We start from the raw sequence: 17,747 nt of genomic DNA on the forward strand, positions 1-17,747 counted from the left end.
AGCAAATAAACAGATGACAAGAGGGGAAAACAAACCAAACAGCTGAATCACACCCCAGCACTGCCTGTGTGTCACCAAGTCTCGTGGGAAAGAAACTTCTGAGACATTTTGCCCATGGTACGAACAGTTGCCTTCACAAAAACGAGCTGCCCCAGTGGCCTAATTCTGCTCCCGACTGTGGAGAAACCCATGACGTGGCCCAGAGGAGTTGTTCTTTCATTGAGACAACTTTGCCAAAATTACTAGGGGAAGGTTGGGAAAAAAAAGACAACAGAAAGTAACTTTGGTAACAGCACTCTTACATGCCAGAACTGAGCTGCCACCAGTAATTCATAGAGACTGGATAATATATAATATAAAAAAAAAAATTATAAAGGGCCATGTACAATGAAAACCAAGCCAGATGAACGCAAGACATAATTCCAATTTTTTTTTTTCTTTTTGTTTCACTCAGAAGCATTATGAACAAATGGCAAATGCCTCTTAATACATGCAAAACCTGGCACCAGATTCTCATAAAGTATATCCCTTTCATAGCATGTAATTAAGAAACCCAAGGCCAGAAAGCTAGCCAGAAGAGTATTTTGCCAAGCCGTGCTAATGAAGGTTTTTAAGATAATTTAAACTTGTAGAACATGAACATTTATTCTCTAATAACTAAAGAGCTATTAAGTCAGTACTGCAAGTCTAGTAAAACACCACCGGCTGCGATTTTCAGAGCTGGCTGAGGGATGGGGAAGGTCAAACTTCTTCCAGCATTTTCAAAATCTTAGGTAAGAATTTTAGTTTCTGGCCAAAGAAATTGAGAACATCCTCCTTGGGATAATATACATGTTTCTATTGGGTTTGTCCCAATATTGAAAGCTTTTCACGGTCATTTACTTAATGAAATCCAAGGTGTACTAATCGCAGCCAAAATGCATCGTCACCACTGGGATGGGAAAACCCAGGGAACGCTGCGGGGAGGACACCCGTGGCCAGCAAGAAGCCGGACAGAAGGCTCCTTGCGCTGGGGCTGAAGCCCTAAACACGAAAGAACCAGAGTCAGGGAAATTCTCTGGGGCCTCTGCAGGACTAGCGGATACCACAGTGTGTGCCCCACATCACCTATATGATGGAAGATGAGAAAGCTTGAGCCTCTGGTATCGCAGCTGGTCAAAAAGTTTCAAATGTTTTTGTCTCAGAAAAAAGGGATTTGATGAAATGAACATGCTTGCAGAAAGTTTCTGTTTTTCTCAAAAAGTTTGTTTGTACGTGCAGTTCAGTGACGCAACCAAGTTTTTCAAAAAAGCTGCTCTTAATAAGCATCCAAACTGTGGATTTATTTCTCTCTATTTAGAGATAAGGCTTATCCTCAGGAAAGTATTGTGTCTCAGACCGAACAGTTGTTGTGGTCTTTATTTTACTTTGCTCGCTAGCTTACACTGTTGCCGTAACTGGCATTGGTACTGGGAATCTCAGTGGAGGCTGAGTGTGAGGCTCATTATCATTCCCAGAGTAATTGCCCTTGACGTGAACGATCGGGATCAAGCCTCAGCTCTTAAACATAAACCAGCCATCTCATTCTGGAAGCACCTTCAGGAAAACATACTGGCAGCTCCCTAGGATGGAAGGACTTTTGTCATCACCATTACAATGCTTCATCGTGCATCTAGATGGTATCAATGCCTCTCAGTCTGACACCTTTATTAGAAGTTAACTTGGTGTCTCAGCAAAAAAATCCAATGCAATTGAAGGGATTAAGTTAACCGAGCTGAAGCAGGGCTGAATTAGCCCACCTGGTTTGGCCACACCAGGTTATCAAGCAACTTGGATAAACCGTAAGATGCAAGGGAAAGGGATGATTGCTTTCAGCTATTCCAGAGGTAGCTACAATTAATTAAATATATTCTCGTTTAGCACAGAGAAACATATTCTCCTACAAGCTCCCAGTTCAAAAAATTGATTCAACAATCAAAAAAAGTTGGTATTACACTTCTTCAAATGGTTGCTCCCTGCATTGCGACAATTTCACAAACTATTCACACGTAACAAGGCTGAGCTTTTCCAATGATGGTCAGTTATCCAAATGCCATCAAATTTCAAGGTTCATAGAGATGATAAAAGCTAATGATAAAGGCACAATTTCTGCACGCAATATGGGATTTGAGGAACGTAACTCCCCAAGGAAGGAAACACTCCAGCACACATGCTCTTTCCTCTGGGGAGAAGATAAGAGAATAAACAACATGTGACAAATGTTAGTCATGTTCCTTAATACACAACTGGAAGCCGCTCAGACACAACCCTGAAGAACGAAGTTTGTGAGCTCCAGTTGAGTAGGATCGAATACAACTCCCTTGGGTTCGTTTCCAAATTCTGTCCCCCCTGCTCTACAGACACAACCACATCATAGCCCCACACGTGTAAAATCTGATTTCTACTATAAAATTACACAAAGTGACTGTGACTTGGGTTGCAGTACAATTGATCAGGTCAGACCACAATGGAATCAGTTCTGATAGCAGCAGTTTGTGTCACCAGCAATTCTCACAACCCGTTTGGTTAAGAGCTGCAGCTAGCCGAGGTAGCAATTACGGTCTGGATTTTAGAAACCTTGTCATTGCGACAAATGTCAAGTCATTGAAACAGCTGCAAATTTCCCCTCGTATTCTCAAAGCGGCTAATGACAAAAAATATATATATTTGTGGACGTGAACGTTACCAGTGGGTGTGCATTTTTCCATATTTCATATTACCCAACAGAAAGCTGTAAAAGTGTATTAGAGAATTCGATTCTGGTGACCTCCTCAACAGCATACTTTGTTCCACGTAACAAACCACCGGATGAAACCACATGACTGCCAAGAGAGATTTCAGCCATTGTCAAATACTGTAGAGTAAGTAAATGTTAATAGTCAAAATTTGCCCCCAAAACATGTGGCTTGCACTACTGGGCACGAGCAGCCTTGGTCTATAGGCCATTGACTTGAAGGCAAAGAGTTCAACAGTGCTATAGCCTACCAAAACCCCCTCCAAGCCCCCACTAAAGGCAGCTCTTTCCACCGTGGAGCCCTTTCCACTGAGAAGCCACTCTAAGTTTGGCTCAGCTTGCTTGGTACGAAGCTGCTTTGTCCGAGACCCTCTCTGAAGACCATGATACACAGACACCATATTCGGCAATGTATGTAACCACTGCTGCCAATGGTAACGGCACCCAAGCAAAGTCAGTTTGGAAATCCCTGGTTTGGGGTAATTATTCCTTTTTCATCTTTTCAGGGTAAGCAATCCAATAAAAAACTACCATCACTCATTCTCATAGAAATGACACAATACGGTGAATGCAAACAAGCCCAAAATCTTCAGAAATCTTCTATCTGTTGTTGAACTGGGAAAGACCAGGGCACTGGGCAAAACCCAGCGGCCATACCTACGAAACAGCTAACTTGAAGAACATAAAAAAACACTTTATATTTCTTACTGAAATGTCAGAATTTCCACGCATTTAAGCTCAGATTCATACAGATGACAATGTGGCACAAAAACCCACAGTGGAGTCTCAGCCTCAAATGGAAAATATTATGACAGTCACAGTGAAAAAGACATTTAAATTCGAAGTACAATTTTTACCATGAAACAGGTAAACCACCCGTCGCAATTCACAGAGAAACAGAGTTTGCTTGTGAAATTAAAATGCTCATGCAGAGGGAGGAGGGGGAAGAGAAGGAGGGCATAAAAGGCAAGGTGTTTCTGAGTTAGGAATACTTTGAGTCCTGTGGGTGAACTTTGATAGCTGAGAAGTCTGCGTGCAGCAACAATGAGATGGTGTAACTCTGAGGTCAATATTCAAGACAGAAAGCAGACTAGGCCTAGGGAAACTTCTTTAAAGCATAAAAAAAGGTCAGTGAAAGAGAAAGAGCCCGTAAGGCATTCGCGCAGCATTTTGCTCTCAAAAGAGATAGGAGTGCATAGCAGAATATAAAGTAAGTCAAAAGGAAATAACAAGGCATCCCAGGTAATACCTTGCCATAAGCGTATAACAGGAGAAAGGCTTACAGAACAGGTTAAGAGCAACGATACACTTCACTGAGCTAAAATCCTGCCTCCATTAAGACCAATGACAAAACATGCACCGGTTTCAGCAGTCAGGATTAGCTACTCTCACGTTTCCCTATTTCGGGTACCACGTTCTCCTCTGCAGCAGCGCAGAGCAGAACTTCCCATCCACCTGCCCACGTCCCGAGTCCCTGCGGCAGCTCCACCGCTGACGCGGCCAGCTCATACAGGAAAGGGCATTACTACGGCTGTGTGACATACGTCAGCCCGATCCAAGGACTAGAGACTTTGCACTGAGCTTTGCACCACTTTTATTATTTTTGCATTATTGCCCCATCAGGGCCTTGGAAGGGAAGCCAGCCAAGATTTCTGAATGAAGTGGCCATCTGACGTAGCTACTTTCGGTCTGAGGAAGTCCCTGTGACAGCAGTGCACCGAGCGCGACTTATTTCTGTAAAATCTGAACTCTCACTCGGCCCCTAACACCCCAGAGCTTGAAGAAACCCCAGTACTCTCCAACTGAAGCATTCTGAAGCAGCATCGAAGAAGTTAAAATGTTCTTTTGGGCTAATACTTACCCCTATCAGTGAGGCTGCAGAATTCACTGTCACAATCTTAACCACTATTAATTCCTTATTTCTTCCCTAAAACTGGAAGTTGCCTGGGAGAGGGAGCTGTTCTGCAGTTACACGGTGCCAACCACAGAGCAAGCCTTTGCCTTGAACGGGACTTATCACAGTAAGATCAGTTTTAACACAGAGGTAGGAAATATGATTAAGGCACTGGGTTGGGACTAGGGAGCGGAGGGTTCAACTCTTAGTTACGCTACAAATTTTGTGACTGCAGGCAAGTTATTCTGATTTCCTGTGCTTCAATTATTCATACGTATGATTAAGGTAATAATTCCCTTCTTCACAGCATGTAAATGAATTCATGCATTTTGCGAGATGCACAGAGACTAATTTGGTGAAGCTCACACAAGTAGGGAGACACAGAAAAATACGGCCCGTTTCTCTACTGAGAAATTAGGGACTTAATAATACACTGTGATTTTATTAGATATGGGAGTGAACATTAAAGAGCAGGAGGAGATATTCAGGATGGCGCAGAGCGGAGGATCAAGCAGGAGTAAGAAAATCAAATTGGAAAAAAAAAAATAGGTGGCATATGAGGCAATTTGCAGGCATGGTGTCCTTTCAGGCTGTGAAACGGTCAGCCCAAGGAAATGTAAAATGCCCCTGAGCTTGGTGACATTTAACACCACACAGGACAAAAAAAGAGAGTGTGCAATAGTCACAAAAAAGTGGATATAATAGCTGCTGCGGTCCTTCCCACCTCCAGCTTTCCCGAGCCGAGGAAGCAATTGTCAGAGCCGGGGAGGGCTGAGGCAGCGCTGAGGTTTCGGCAGGAGGGCTGAGGCTGCAGAGAGGCGACACACGGTCCCTCCGGTTCGCTACTGTAATTAAACAGCGCACTTTGGCTTTTCTAGAGCTGCCTAGCTCAAAGCTTCACACGCAAAAATATTTACATGAATAATAGACCCCTGAACGAATTAATCACTGAAAAACTTAAAGTGAGACCTAAGCCCATGCTGGCTCTGAGCAGCACGTAGCTCTGCAAAGGAAACTGCCTCCCACTCCGATGCTGTATCTCGCTGCTGTGCTTAATGACTGTAAATGTGTTCATTGAAATTCATGGGGGCTCTTTGATTTGTCGCTTCTTTTTTTTTTTGCCTGGGAGATTACACACACACACACACACACACACACTAATCGGTATAAACCGGAGTTCAGAAATAACAGCAAGTCCCACAGACTGCATGCAGAAGTCACAACATGTAAACATCTAAAATAAGGCTCCAGGCTGCTAGAGCACACAAACACAGAGACTTGCGACACGCAGTGTCAAGTACCTCCACTTCTGGGCGCCCAACCTGTGACATCTTAAAGCAGTCTGATTTTCAGAAAGGACCAAATCTCTGATCACATTATGAAAACTTTGCCTTAATCTTTTAATGCTTGCCAGTCCAAGCGGAGGCAGCAATACCTGGGGTACGTTTCATGGGATGCAGCTACGTTTCTGGAGCTCATGGAGTTCTGATGTCTCCATTCTACAAGCACCTTTTAGATTATCATATTTTGGGCCAAGTATTAGGGTTCATGAGATCATGTGGTAACAAACAGGTTCACTAGATCATGCAGGAGACTAGACAGCTAGATCTGTGCCTAAAAAGGTTTCTGGACACTCTGGACACCTCAAAAAGTTCAAAAACCAAAATGCAGCATTACAATAGGAGAAGCCTACATACATGCCATTAAGCAACTAGTACTTTCTTGGCTTGGAGCTTGAAATAGAGCACTTGACTCACTTCACGACCTCGTGGCCCAATGCCCCTTAGTAAAGGCTATTATCAATTGCCTGTTGATGTACATGTGGCCGTTCAACATTTTGTGAGCCTCCCAGCAAATGAAAAACGGCTTGTCCTGACTTTTTGCGCAGCGGCAGTCAATGATGAGTTATTTCTGTTGACAACTACCACGTACTATTACAGTAGCCCTACACAGCTAGCAGTGAAACACCACTAGATACTCGTGGTACATCAGCATGCAGTAAAACAATGGCAAAACATTGCACCTACACACCCTTTGTTTTCTAGACACGCCTGCCTTTCCTATAAATATCTCCGGGGCACAAACCAGCAGCTTGACACCTGCATCTACCTGCCAGTTGTTTACGGTATTGTAAAATCAGCGGCTAGCGGTGAAATACTGTACTAGCGTTCAGTCCTCCCTTGATCTTCTGCGGCAAGCAGTATTAAACATCAGATTATATATAAACTCCGAAGACTTCATCTGTGCTACATTTTGGCTAGAACGGACCGCAAAACCATGCACACGCACATGCAGAAAACACGTAAATAACACTAGTCAGGACAAACTTTCAAGCATCTATACCTTCTCTACATATAACAACACGGGCCAGAATCTGGTGTAAATCAGTAAACATTAGTGCTCATGTACAACAGCTAAAGGGTTGGGGTCCTTATTTGTACCTTCAAGGCGGTTCTGTCTGCAGCCTTTTCTTACTTTACTAGTTTATTACGATTTATCTTGCAGCTACTGGTGGCTCTGTTATTTAATCTGATTCATCAGATTGTGTTTATTTATTAACTGATCTGCAGGATTTTGCAGGCAAAACAATGTTCCAATATGCCACAAGGGTTATAAATAAGTAGGTGGCATTTTTGTGCCAGGAGTTTAACAAACAAACAAACTCACTCCTGTTTCACTGGCACAGTCACAGAATTACTGAAACCTCCCTAACTGTCCAGATACTTGCAGGGCTCCTGCCACAGTCTCGCAGCACCCATTTTAAAACAGAACCCAATTAAAAACAGAAAAGCAAGAATCTTACACCCCATTTTCTTCCTTTGCAGCACAGAAGACAAAAAGTTCACTTTGTAGGTTTGTATGTTTTATCTATGTATGTGTGAAAAATGAAGAAAAATGTACGTGTCTATGTGAAATAGATTACGTAGTAAATCAAGGAAATAAATTACGTAGTAAATCAAGGAAAACATAGATAAGGACACCAACGTTGTATTTAGTTCTGAAAAAGATCAAATCCACGGATACTTGCTCCAATTCTGTGTCCCAAGAAACATATATTGCAACATAGAAGCTTTACACATATATTTCTCTTGGCTTACCTTTATTTCCTTCAGTATAAAAGCTTCAAAGCTGGCCAACGGCACTCAACACTCATTTTTAGTTTATATTAATGGCAATGGAGCTCTCAGATCCCCCCATTATATATCTGACAATCTCAAATGCAAATGTTCTGCGCTTGCGCTGTGAGGCCACTGAGCTGGGCGCGCTGTCCTTGTCCCATACCAACATGTCCCAGTCCTCCAGGCACCCCTGGCACTGGTGGGGTTCCCAGGGATTTACACCGCCTCCGAAATGGTTAAATACTATTAAAAAGGGACTCTGTTTAAATAGCACTCTGCTGGTGAGATAAACGAACAAAAACCAGGAAGTCCACAAAATAACCAGGTGTTTTATCACCTGGCCAGCTTCAAACTTGCTTAAAGGCAGCCAGGTTTATGGCAACTTACTTTTAAAGGGGGAGAGGCCCTGCAACGAACACGAGAGAGGAGACTTCGGAAAGAGCCTCCTCCCCGCAATGCCTCCGCACTATCTGGATGTGGGTGGGAACCAGCCTAAGATGGAAGTTAAACCTTAACTGTATGTACTAGCTCTGAACTTTCCACTCCACTTCAGACCTTTAACATTATATTAAGGTTGACTTGATAAGTGGAACATTAATTGGTTCACACAACAAACCTTCCAAAATGTGCTCGCTGGCTTCTCTTCATTTTAACCCTGCTCCTGTGACACAACGAGTAGGAAAAATGAAAACAAGTTTAGGTCGGCCTGCTGTTCTTCTCTGCCCTGTCCTGTCCGCTCCCCGTCAGTGCCACAGCTCAGCAGGAATTCAAGGAGGTGACTGGAGATCCACACGTCATCGCAAGCCACCGACTGCAGGCGGAGAGGAACAGCTCACACATGCAGCACAGGGTGGGGAACCTCGGTGCAGATCAGGAATGCTGCTGGACAAACACTCCCTTAAGAAGTGCTTTTGTTTGTTTTGGGGTTTTTTTCCCCCCTTTGGATAAAACAAGTGTAGCTGTTGGGCCAGATTTGTAGGCAGTATCAATGGAAATAATATCCCGAAGTCAATTTACATCGGCTGCTTACAGTTTATATTTTTTCCAAGTGCTGCCCCTTTGCGTATCTTGCAGAAGCCCTTTAGCATTAAAAGCCAACAAAATCTATGAGTTATTTGAAGCAAGCAGTGTCAAACATAGTGTCACCAGTTATTTTATACTATATAAACAAAGGGAGACAGACAGAATACATGACATTTAACTTTCACTATAGTGCTAGGTAGTTTTCTTCTGCATAAAACCACTGAACAAGCCCTTAACTCTAGCTCATTTCTTCTCACCCCGTGGCAATGAGTTCCACCGTTCCACCTACATGCTCCTGCACAAGAAAAAGCATTTCTTTTAGCACCTGACACCTTTCAGTTTTACGTCTCATATTAGGAGACAGGAAGAAGGCACTCCAGTTTTCCTTTACGTAAGTAAGTTTTCCCTTTTCTTGTCACTGTCAGAAACAAAGTTTTGGAAGCAGACTATTAACAGCAAGCTGTCATAAAGATAAGAGCGACATGGGAAGAGTAGTATTGACAGCACCTCTTCTTTTCCCAACCACCGAAGTTTGGAGTTTTCACTTTTTTTGATCAAGGCCAGCAGTCAAGGGAACCTTGCTTCCAAAAACAGGTCAGGCTGTGAAATTAATGGGCTCCTTTGGGACATGAAAATTTTTGTTCATACTTCCCCTATTGCCCAAGAACCAGTGTGGCCCATGCCTTTGTGTTACCCTCGTAAAGATCTGCTGTTCAAGCATGTGGTTTTGTCATGTCTTGCACAGATGTCAAATGAGGTCAAACAGAAAAAGAGCTGACTGACTCCTTTTACCTATGCAGTTTTCCTATCTCCTCCTGTTGCTCTCTGCCTGACAACGTGTGTATTTACCACCAGCGTTACAGAGGAGCTCGAAATAAGGGTGGGACTTTTCTCAAGCAGACAGTGCTGAGCCAAGCTGTGCTGCATAATTCAGAAAAACCTCATATGCTAAAGGCTCCTCCAGGATGAGGCTTTTTGGGCCAGCTCGCTGCTCCCAAATGGTCTCCCATCACCCAGAGCATTTACTCCAGGTTCATCAAGGCAAATGAATCTGCTGCCACCAGGGCTGGACAGACACCTCCTTTCTCCATCACGCTTGTCACCATCAGAAGACCAACAGTGGTCTTCACTGCTCCACATTCAAGGTTAGCCACAGTATTTGGCAAGGGAAGTCAGGACCATTTTGTATGAAAACAATTCTTAGCACAACAAAAATTAACAGCAAAGATATCTTTTGAAGGATGCTGGGATCCTTTAACTCTCCGAGAGACGAATCTGGGATGCTGGACAGCTTCAGCTCTAATGCAAACCTCTACCTCAGGTGTCTACGTCTGACACTGAAGCTACATTAATCGTTTCTGGGTAATAAAATTCAGCAATTCCTGTTAGCCTCAATATCTTTCCTAGTTGGTTTTTTTTTTTTGTAACACAAAAATTAAATAACGACAGTTCCAGAGCACTTTCTAAAACCCAGGATTTTTTAGGTTTGCTCAGTGGAGAGAACGAGAAGGGAAGGAGGGAGGAAAGATTTGAGGTTTCAGGATGTTTCTTTTTTGGTGCGATTAGTTTTGCACTACAAGCCCTGGATAGATTCAGAAACTGTTATCATGGCTGAAAGGGAGGCAGACAAAATGAAAGGCAATTAAATATGGGTGTGAAATTAAACCAAAAGGAAGAAAAAGAAAAGAAGGAAAGAAAGAACAACTGCTTGGGCTGAAAGTAAAGACAGAAAAGCTGGAGAGCACAAAACAGAGCTCTCCAAACATCCAGAAGTACTTTTAAAAGGTTTCCTGTAAAAACAGGGAATTTGGGAAACTCTGAATGTACTTAACTGCATTCCTTGATGGAAAAAAAACTCAAACAAAAATTCATACTGAAGGTTCCACTAGGCTATTAGAAAGAGGTGATTTCTCTGAGATGTCTGAATCAAGAGTGAGAGAGTGTAAAACTTCTCATTTCTCAATACCTGGGAGAAGAAAAATCTCTCTTTCCCATTTTCTTACATCTATGTTTTTTTCTTTGTGTGTGGAGAGTCTTGTAACGGAGTCAGCAGTTACAAGATTTAGGGCATCTGGGTTCATTCCTATCTGTGACACTGATATCCTGAATGCCTTCGACAAGTCCCTTTTTGTCTGTACGCTAGGTTCATCCTCTGCAGAAGGTGGCTGGGCAGTAAACCTTGCTGTCTTCTTGTCTTGGGCTTGAACAATTTGAGAAATGACTGTCTCTCGCTATAAATTATGTATTACCTGACACAAAACGGTCCTTTCCCTTCTCTTCACCAATGGTGCAATCCTACGCAAGGGACTGTACACCAGCCAGGTCAAACTCGTCCTGGACTTCATGCTGATCAAGGCAGAAACCTCATGCATCTCAACCAAGTCTCCTGAAGTTGGCTCATCATTAGCCCTTGGGACAAACTCATTGCTGTAGAAGACTAATGATATGAACATAATGGATACATTTTTCACAATATAGCTGACGTGGACATTTTACTGTGGCATGTAAAAGTCAAACAAAGCACTTTTCGTGGTGGATGATCTATTCTTTGAAGCTGAGCAGCTTCATTCCAACAAAACATGCCAAAAATCCATCCTTTGATGCTTCTCAATGGAAATGTAGCTACGGATGCTTCTCAATGGAAACGTAGCTGTGGATACTGAGACAGACCTCATCCTACAGCGTTACCAACAACTGCGGTTTCACCCTAAGTCAGATAGGATACTATGCTTTCCTTCATCTCCAGCTCCTGGAGTCAATTGACCAAAAAGAAAAGCTAGCTTGCGTGTTTTCTCACTCCCTCCCCACTCATGAAATAAATATCGTAAGGTAAATAAAAAGGCCAATTTATCACCTTTCACTCTCCTCATTTGTAAGTGTCTATGATCTGGGGGATCCAGATTCATGACTTTTTAATTCCTGGGGTTAGAAATACATCGGTAGCGTAAACTCTGTGGAATCATGCCAATATCAATGGAGTTTCTTCAGATTAGTACAACTACAGTTGATACCAAAATCTCAGTCATTTTGTTCAAAACCACTTTCGTGAACCACCTGTTTTCTTATCGGAAATTTTCCACTCTCCTGTTGTTTTACAATCCAGTGGAGTTAAGATGGCTTTTCTCCCTAAATGTGCTCTTACTTATGCCTTAAATCATTTCCCTGTTCCATCCTGGTGTTTTATAGGAAGAAAACTAATATTATATATGAATCACAGAATAAAGTGCCTCCTACAAAAGACATCACTCTATTAGGAACACATTCTAAGTGGCACATTCACTATGCATTTAATTTTCATTTACAGTATGCGCTCTACACACAGTACGCTGCCTCTATCAGTTTTTGTTTTCATAACCTATTCCTGACACCTAACAAGAACTGGGAGTGCTGCTCCAGGATTTGGCAAGAACGAACAGGGTGTGGATGAGCAGGTTTCTCTGACTCACCTACACGGATCAGCAAGGAAAAATAAAAGGGAGAGGGTGGAGATTGCAAAGGGAAAAAATAAAAGAGAGAGAGAGAGAGAGGGAGGAGTGACGTGTTCCTTTGGATGCGGTGTGTAATGCAGCTGGCAGACTGCCTGCTCGCGGTGCCACAGAGTTCCAGACATGCCAGTCCAGCTGACTCAGCTCTTCGGAAGAAGGAAAGGGAAGGGAGAAATTTCACAAACGTTTCTGATATCTGAGGGATGGGGATTGCTAGGCTCTCCTCGAGGATCTTCGAACCCGTCTTTCACACCAGGGACTCCAGCAGTGTCCCCAGAGAGGTATTAGAGAGAGATGCTCACTCGATAACCTTGTACAGAACTGCTTATGCTCATATCAAATCCTGCCCCTGTCGTTGTTGGAAAATTCAGCAGCACAGCTTCATCCCACAAACCAGAAATGTCAGGCCTTTCCTAGCCAAGGCTAGCTGCTCTCAGACAAGCCACTGTCTCCAAGGAGACGAGCAAAATGCATGCACACGAAGGGTATCCAAGTGAGAGCGAGTCTATGGCCCATGTCGCTTTTCTGTATAAAAATTTCATCATCAGATTCGCAGCAGTGTATCCTTTGCATGCGATTTATTTTCTAGGAAGAGCTTAAAGCCCTTAAATAGTCTGGGCTCTGCCTACCCATGAGACCAGCTCTGTCCCACGATACAGCACCGTGCCGTAGGCAGCCCAGAACAGCCCCGGTCCTGTTTGCTGGGGGAGACTCTGTGCCGTCCTAGACTTCCACTCCAAACTGAAGAGGCAGGAGGAAGAAAATACCTATTTCCCAGCAAAAGGAACAGAAACACAGGCTAACGCCCAGACTGCCCCTAATTCTCACCAAAATCAAGCAGACCTCAGTGCTTTTGAAGATAAGAGCCACAGTGAACTGGCCCCAAAATCAGCACTAGGGTGAGGTTGTCTTAATTTTCCGGTCAGGATCCTCACCACAGACCCTCGACCGTCTCAGAGCACACGAGAGCATTCACGCCTGTCTCGCTGGAAGGGAGGGAAAGGACATGTGCTCGGGGAGCACGTTCCTCCATCCTTAACACAGAGCAGCTGGCTCCCTGGGCAGCAGGAGCCTCAGGGCAGCAGCAGCATCCCAGGGAACTCTGTTGCCTGACATTGAAAATCCTGCTGAATTACGCTGCCCCACTGATCCCTCACAGCGCTTCCCACAGAGCTACAGCGACTCTTGCATCTTTCATACGAAAAGCACGAACAACCTTTAAGTAGAGGCTTTTCCGAAAGCCAGTGCTTTGCAGCGTACAGATAACTGTGTGGTTGGGGAGCGTCCCAGCCAGGTGCTCTTTGACAAAGTTTCAATAGGCAGGGCCTCAACAGCATTTCTCCACCTTCAGGAATGAAGATAGAGATCTTGACTCTCTGTTGCAAGGCACGGAGGGAACTTGGGGCACCCTGTCTGAAATCAACACAGCACAGTTATGCAAAACATGTGTGCAACTGGCATCTCTTGTGTAATCCTGGCTGTAATCAACCTAACCACTCCAGAAAGGAAGGAGGGGCAGAGGGTGGAGAAAGTTCACACTTAGATCAAATAAAAAATGGGAAAATATCCAGAGAGCTTTAGTCAGGTAAAAACACAGTTCCCTCTCATGGGAAACCTCCAGGACAAGTTTCCTTGAACTTCACGCAGGGTTATAAATAGGAGGAGAGTCACACAGAGTTCAGTACAGGTTCACTGTAAAAAAATCTAGACATTCTCATTTTCCTTCTTGAGTGATATCCATCAATATCTTAGCTGTAAGCCAATTCATAATTACAGGTTGCTGAGAGCTCAGGAGAATGTATCAGTAGCAGCTTTCTGCAGCTCTGCTATGGCGTGGTGTTAACTGGGTTATTTTTTTCCCCTTTAGTTCTATTGGCTTCCTTTCCAGATGGCAAAAATACCTCTCTTACACTTTAAAGCACTCCTATATTATCAAAAATGTCAGTGGCGGTTCTCCATTTTGCACTGCCCCATAAAACAACTCTGAGATAGCAGTGAAAGATGGCCTCAAAACACCATTTGATTCCAAGCTCAAACTGTCTCAAACTGAAAAGTTTCACAAACTCCTTCAAGAATTGACAAAGGCCAGCTCCAAATGCTGGATCTCCTTTCTTCAGAGGCAAGATGCAAAAGCTTTTTGCCCTTGAAAATAATTTTCTCAGGGGGAAAAAAAAAAAACCAAACAACTTTTTTCCTTCTTGGAGCTGCTCGGGTATTCTGCTGCTCAAACAGAGTATGTGCAAGAAGTGGTCTTGGTTTTGCTGAGACGTGGCTTCGTCAAGTCAAAACCATGTTCTCATCTCAAGTGCATGAGAAAGCTTTCGGTCACCTCTTGGATCTCTGTCCTGCAAAAACCACAGCAGCTACCTCAGAAGGCTGCCTCTGGAGCAGGTGGACTCCTGATGCACTGCACCACGTCCCTCAAGCTTATTCTAATGCAACGAGACACCCAGCTCCCAAAGACAGTCTGGAGCCGGGCCGTGCAACGCCCGTGTTTACAGCTGCACCTTAAATTCTGGTTTTGTACGTACATATGCCAACTCGAGCATAAAAATATTGGATTTGCGAAACAATCCCTGATGACAAGGAAAACAAGGCCAAAAGAGACCTCTATAGCTTGAACTTAAAGGAGCCAAGGACTACACATCTTTCAATACCTAAGCTACTAGACCCTCAACATTCTTCTCATACTAAATCCAAAACACAGCACTAGGAAGAAATTTAACTCTATCCCAGCCAAAACCAGGACACCCTCACCTGCCAGCCTGTCCATTGTAGTTCCAGTGCAGAAAGACAACTAATTCGCATACCTTGGTGCTTAGATACCTGAATTTGCAAATTGGGTCTTATAGGTTTTTTTCCTATTTCATTTTCCCATCACCGAAAAATGGATAATAATGAGGCAACAACACATGCCCACTTCACACAGGCTTTGGGCTGATGAAATGGATAGGGTTCATAAAAGAAACAAGACGCAAAAATTGCAGGCTAAGTAGTAAGTCCTTTAGCATTATTGATAATCACCTTACTATTGTGTCTAAGGTAATCATGCCGGTATCAGGGTATAATACCTCAGTGGTTATGGTAACAATACAAAGTTATTATTCCTTCCACTTTGTAATTACCTCATTTCAACTATTGCACAAAAGCTAATATGCAATGCTATGCAGCAGGGGCGCCAGCAGCACTGGAATACTCCGCTACGTACTTACGTGACCTTCATTGCAGCAATATGCGTGAGCCTTGCGATCATTTCTGCATCCTGCCCTCTCACCATCACGACAAGGTTGAGAAGTGCTCTTTGCTTGACAGGCAACTGAGGCAGAGATGAGGTTAAGGGGTCTGCGTCTGTACTGGCTCATGTTTTCAAAGCATAAAATGACTTCGCAACTTAGGTCCCTCATAAATGAGTGAATAAGAGTAGCAAAAAATTCAAGATTAGTAATAAAAGAATAGATGAGAGGATTGGAAGATAAGGACAGACTAGAACAGAATCAATGCCAGACATATGACTACAGCCTATCACAGTGTAAACTGAGCACAGGAATTACTCACAGTCACAGAAGACAGTGTTAGGAAGAGCGATAATCTGCAGCAAAAGAAAGGATAGTTTAGGTTAAATATCAGGATGAGTGTCACAGCTATAAAAAGCAGATGGGAACTGGAATTGTCTCCCTAGGGAGGCGATAGAAACACAGTCTCTCTGGATGTTAAAAACACAGGTTAGGCGTGCTGTTTAGAAGGACTGCTGCTCTATATGCTGAAGTCTTATCACATTCATCTGCTTTTTTGATGCCAGTGAAATCCCACATATGTGACAGAATAAAAGCCCAGAGGAAAAAGGCAGTCAGTGTCTCGTTTGCTCCTCCAAAGCAGGATGTCTGGCGTAAGAACTGGCATCACCCAGCAGCAGAGAAGTGTCCGTTTTCTCTCCAAATAGCAGCCCACTAGGGCAGCACCAGGTGCTTCGTTCTGGTTGTGTACGGCCTGAGGCAACACAAAGAGGGACAGAATCTGGCTGATGATGCCAGGATGTGAATTGCTAACGTGGAGGGGAGACAGAAAACACACAGAAAACTGGACATCAGCAGTCCCATCCCAAACACACGCTTCCATCTTGGCACAGGCATCCCATGAGGAAGAAAGGAACTGGTCAAAATTAAAGAGGGATGATCCCATGTGAATGCTGATGCTGTCTAAACAAAGACCTTGTTACCCCTAAGTACTGGGGTGCTATCTGACCTTCTGGATGAGGTGACAGCAGGTTCAGGAGGTCTGAAGAAAAGGGCAAAGCACACTCTGTCCCGTCCTTGTGAGCATCTTGTTGCACTGCAGAACTGAAATCTGCCCTGAGGAACTTTCCCTCATGGTGAAGCTGCAGTGTTGGGGCATTAATACTCCATCTTCTTCCCCATTTTGGGGTGCAGGACTTCTTACCTTAACACAAAACTCTTCCTTGCCAAGATTCCAGAGACTTAACCTGACACCAAACAGAATTCTGCCACCCTGCCTTATTAAGGAGAGGAAACTTGGATGATCAGGGAAAAGAAGGAGACGGTGCAACCTCCCTCCAGACCTCTGCTGAAGAAGGGAGGACTTGCTGGTAGACCTGCAGGTGGCAGAGACATAGCAAGGCCATGTTCCACTAAGATATATAGCAGGAGGCACAAGACTTGTCGCACAGATACCACGATAAATCTTAGCACCTACTAATCTTGCTGTGAACCGATATTTAGAACGAGGATGCTCCCATGGTGTTGGTGTCTCTCATCGCTAGCGGAGTGGGTGAGTCTTTCTCTATTCAGCCAGTCTACAGGCAGCCCCCAAGCACTAAAGGAATGGGACATCTCCTGCTGACACTGGGGCACCACGAGCAGCACGGAGCCGCACAGCCTCTGTTCCCCTGTCATCTCAATCACACACCCCGGAGAGAGGGAAAAAAGGGGGGGGGGGAGGGGAGAGAGAGGGAAAAAAGCTGATACTCAGTCCCGAGAGAGAGAGAGATTCATGAGGCTGGTACACAGCACATCTACTTTTGCTCACCAGCACCACTTCTCCTGTTTCTCTGTCTTATCTGTCGGAAACAGATCTCCTGGGTTGAACAGTCAAAGATTGATCCATAACTACCACAGATAAGAGGGAATCTTTATGGAATTTCAAGACTTTTAAAAGTCCAACAAGCAAAAAGTGAACACTTATTGCTTTGGGTGGAACCGTATCTTTTCACAGGTTCCCCCAAAAACAAAGCCCAAATGTATTTTTTCTGGAAAGATCATGATCCTACAGCATCTTTAAATCAAAGACGGTTTCTCAGTGATAATTACACTCTGTAGACAAGGCTTAGCATGACCAAGCTTGCATAGTGAGATAATTCTGAGGACATAAAAGATGATCTTTTCGTATAGCTGATACTCATACTTGTCACAGTAGTGCTCTGGAGGTGATGACGACCCCACCACTTCAAGGATCAGGTT

At 43.9% G+C, this 17,747-nt stretch overlaps 1 protein-coding gene across 2 annotated transcripts in view; it reads right to left on the reverse strand.

Annotated features, from left to right (window-relative positions):
• IKZF2 (IKAROS family zinc finger 2) overlaps positions 1-17,747 on the reverse strand; it is a 109,457-nt gene that overhangs the window by 15,121 nt on the left and 76,589 nt on the right. The gene's annotated exons all lie outside the window — the stretch shown is intronic.

Source organism: Calonectris borealis, chromosome 6 (assembly GCF_964195595.1).
Source record: "Calonectris borealis chromosome 6, bCalBor7.hap1.2, whole genome shotgun sequence".
NCBI lineage: Eukaryota > Metazoa > Chordata > Aves > Procellariiformes > Procellariidae > Calonectris > Calonectris borealis.